Source organism: Chrysochloris asiatica, unplaced genomic scaffold, assembly GCF_000296735.1.
Source record: "Chrysochloris asiatica unplaced genomic scaffold, ChrAsi1.0 scaffold00148, whole genome shotgun sequence".
In the NCBI taxonomy this organism is placed as follows: domain Eukaryota; kingdom Metazoa; phylum Chordata; class Mammalia; order Afrosoricida; family Chrysochloridae; genus Chrysochloris; species Chrysochloris asiatica.
This window is the reverse complement of record NW_006408666.1, coordinates 5,671,106-5,675,767: the sequence shown is the minus strand read 5'-3', so window position 1 is coordinate 5,675,767 and position 4,662 is coordinate 5,671,106.

Sequence of the window (4,662 nt, the reverse complement as noted above, 5' to 3'; positions counted from 1 at the left end):
CTCATTGCCATGGTTACAATCCCCTCCATACAATCCTTCCTCCATGCCCCCCAGGTCTTCAGCACACAGCAGTCACTCTCCTTCTCTGGATCTAAAGTCTCCAGTTGCTCCATCGCTCCATGTCATCATTTTTTACTCCATTTCAGGCATCACTGCTTCTCTGGGTATGGTATCGCTCTGCTCTTCTCCCTTGATGGTCCTAGGTACCTCCGCTCCTAGACTGAAAAGTTAATCACTCCCCTCCTTGCTGTAAAATGTCTACCTTTACATTTCCAACCCTCACAATCAGTCCTGATATCAATTATTTACTATTGTATCACAAAAGACCCTTCTGCATTTCATTGCATCAGCCCCGCCTAGTCAGATTGAATACTACTCACTGGAGATTCTACCTTCCTCCAGGTCCCCTGGATCTAGGTTCCCTCTTGAAAGCTTGTAAGCTAGTCACTTCTTGCCTTTGTAGACCCCAGCCCCCCATTTTGGGTAGCCAATGTCCAAGTTGTCCATCTCTGTCTAGTCTGTGTGTGGAGGGGGTGGGAATGATTCTTGCTGTAAGGACTTGTTCCCTCTTTTGAGCTACTGCTTCCATAGGTGTAGGTCAAGTTCATCAAATTGTATGAAAATACTTTGTTTTTGTTTTTTTCCCCTCTTCTTTTTATTTATGGTTGAGCTCTGATCATCCAGTCATTGAAGCCAGGACAAGTGAGTATTATCTGCAAGTGTGGGTGTTCTTATGCATATGCCCTCACTTCTTATCAGCTGGACACTTTACTCTCCACTCTAATCCTCTGTGGGTATGTCACTGACTCTGGGCCTAAGAGTCCCCAGGTCTTGCCACACTGCTGTTTGCCCTCTTTTTGGATTGACCCTTTAACTATTATATATAGTCCTTCCTTCTCTCTTATGCTTGTTTGTACCTTAAAGCCTATTTTATCAGAAATTAATATTGCCACTCCTACTCTCTTCTAGTTGTCATTTCCTTGATATGTGCTTTTCTGTCCTTTGATTTTTACTCTGTTTTCTTTTCATAGTGAGTGAGACAGGTATGCTTGATCATCTGACAGCTGTTAGGTGCTTACCACCTGTCTCTTGGTGCAGTGTGCAGCTATCTTTGCTGTTCAGTTGAGGGTGGGTTGGACTGGTGTTGGACACCATCTGTACTTGATTAGATGGTGCAGAGTGGGTGTTGGCCCACATTCAGTAAGCTGGGCTGCAGGATGTGTGGGTTTTGCTGGTCAGTGTGGGCACAGTGGCTGCTTGTGGGAGTGGGACAAAAATAAAATTAAAAATAAAAACAACCACAAAGACAATAATTAAAAAAATGTAAAAGTAAAATTAAAGAAACAAGAGCCAAAAACAAGATCAAGAAGAAAAAAAGGAAAAAAAAAATACATAAAATAAAAGGAAAATAAAACAAAACTCGGGGAGGAGAAAACAGAAACAGAAAAAATGAAAAAGAAAGAAGTAAAGAAAAAGAAGAAGAAAGAAAAAGGGAAACAAGAAGAATTTAAAAAAAAACCTAAAACAGGGGCAGAAAAAACAAGAAGCAACACACACACAAAAAAAATAAATAAAAGAAGAAGAAGAAAAAAGAAAGCAGAAAATTGTCATTGTTCTCATGTTCCATACTGATCCAATCCCTCCCTTCAGTGGCATCAGGTGGCAGCAGAATATTTTTCTCAATTACTTAAAGGTAAATCCAGATGCTAAAATCAGAAGTAGCTTATGTCTCCCCATATGCTCCTGAAGGTGTCGTTCTTGAGGTCAGCAAGGTAGTGCACGAATGAGGTGAGTTCAGAGATGTCACAGATTCCCTTTGTCCCTCCAAAACTGTGACCTGCCCATTACTCACATTACCTCGACTCCAAGGCCACTAGAGAGCATCCCGCAGAGTCCTTCAGTTCTTGTCATCTCTCAGAAGATTGGGACATATTAAGTACCTTCTTTAACATGTTGGGTATACATTATCAAAGAACGATTTATGCCTGAGACACCAATATATTTTTGCAGTGCTCACATTCTCTCATCTGTGGGTTCTTGTTACTTTAACTGGCACCTTTCCTGTTCACCTTATGTTCAGGGCCCATAACCAATACTGCTCTTCTCAATGTATCTGTTAAGTTAGAGGTGTTTAAAAGTTTGGAAGTCTCAAGTTGGACCCAAACCCATTAGTGAGTCCAGAAGAAACTAACAGCAAACCCTACCTCCTCTAACCATATAATGCCCGAAATGACCCTGATTCATACTAATTACTTGGGAGAGTGGTTGTCCAAAGCAGTTCTTAAGACTTGAGACTCTCCAAGTAAATCATTGTTGGGATGGGAAAAAAGAAGCATGTCTTGTACTCCCCAGGCCTCAGGAAGAAGTACTGAGCATGTTGTGAGGTGAGCAGGCCAGTGTAGATTATTAGAAATGCAGGTGACTAAAGTAGTATGCAGGGAAGCAGGTTCATACTACAAACACAGTGCTCTAATCTCAAAGTATACTGTGGTTCCAGAAGGAAGAATATTTGTCAAGGCAGGAGGAGAAAGACAATCTCTCAGTCTCCCAAACTAAGCTTTGCTCAGTCAGCCTCCTCACTAATGAGCGATAACAGCCTCTGTCCTTAGATGGTGTGACTGAACCTTTCTGTAAACTCTGCTCCTTGGGAGGCTGCCAGCCTTTGCACCTAGAGTGGACTTATGGAAGGTTTCTGCTCATTGTGTAAGGATTCCTCTCTAGAAAAGATGGACTTGTTGCTTCTACTGCAGCTCTGCTTGTGGCCTGTTTCTAGCTGGACTGAATTTGGGGAAGCAGGGTGGACGTTGCCCCACATTACCCTCCCCTCCTCCTCGGAATGTCTTTATCACTCTCAGTTGGCATCAGTCCAACTGACAAGGGAAGCAAACACATCCAGAACTCCTGTTAGCCAGAGATTCCCTGAGGTCTATACTGTCCCAAGCTTATTCCTTGCATCTCTGTTGTGAAGCTTCAAATGTGGTGAAAAATGGGGAGGGGGAGCTATAAATTTTGTCTTAGGAATACTTGTCACTCTTTTGCTATTGTTGGGATCTGTCCTGAGGCATGTAGGACTGGGGCAAAGTTTGAGTCTCCACCAATAAACTTTCATTTACACATACACACACATATATTGATATAGATATATTGTTAAGTGTTTGAATTGGTTCCAACCCATAGCGACCCTATATAGGGTTTCTGAAGAGGAACTGGTGAGCTTGAATTGTATGCCTTGTGGTTCAAGCCAACACTACACCAGGAATATATATATATATATATATATATATATATATATATATATATATATATACATAATTATTGTTAGTGCCATCGAGTCGAGTTGATTATGACTTACAGCAACCCTGTATAGAGTTTCCAAGTTGTAGCTGATGGGTTTGAACCACCAATATATATATATATGTGTGTGGTGGTGGTAGTGACTGTGTGCCACCGAGTCAGCTCTGACTTATAGTGACCCTATATAGGGTGTCCAAGGCTCTAAATTTTTCCAAGAGCAGAAACCCTCATATTTCTCCCATGGAGCAACTGGTCGACTCAAACTGGTGATCTTGAGATTAGCAGCCCAGCTACCAGAATGAAAACAAAAAACAATTTGAAGAGTTATTGATTAGCAATGCTTTTCTCATCCATGACATAGAGATAAATCATCATTTCAAGAAATTTTAAAGTAGAGCTTCAGAACCCAAATGTGCTGAACAGTGTTTTCACCTGTATGTATGTCCTATTTCCACTCATCATGTTTAAGGAGAGCTGAGAAAAGTTTTGACCATGTCTGGGCCCTTGTATATATTCTCAGTACCTGTGTACCAGTTTCACACTCCTTCAAAAAGAGACTAATTCTCACACATGGGTATGTACTTATCTTCATCACAACTCCATGTGTTTGTGTAATATAGATATCCAACATATAGTTGTGCAAGGGATTTCACAGAGGCATTCTTGACAACTAAGATTTCCCTACATGATATACAATCACCTGGGAATGATAAATGTTTATATATATATACCTAAGATAGGTAGGAAAGGAACTCTGGTAGTGTAGTGGTTACAAATAGGGCTGCTAACATCAGGGCCCGCAGTTCAAAACTACCAGCTGTTCCATGGGAGAAAGATGAGGCTTTTCTGCTCCTGTAAAGATTTATAGCCTCAGAAACCCTGCACTATGAGTAGGAACCAACTCCATGGTACATAATCACCACCACCAAATAGGCAGGAGGGAGTTAGCACAAAATAGAATGGATAAAGTTGGAGAAAGATGCAAGTTGGAAGGAAAATGACCCATCACCACCCCACACCATCCTTACTTCTTACTTCAGAGTCAGCATTGGGAAAAATGCTTTATTGAGTTCAGAACTCTTCTAGATGTTTAGGGTTCCAATACAGCAGAGAACAAAAGTTACAAATATCTCTACCTGAAGATAATTTATAATCCAATGGATGACAGCATACAGTACCAATAATTAACAAATTGTAGATGTACAATTGGTAGGGCAAACATGCTTTGAAGATAGGGCATTCAGGAGATGGCTTGCAAGTTAGATATTACAGATAAGAAGACCAAGTTAGAAAACAGAAAACAAAAAAGTATTCGAGGCAAGAGTGAGCCTGGCATGTTCCTGAAAGAAGAGACTGATGTTGCCCTTT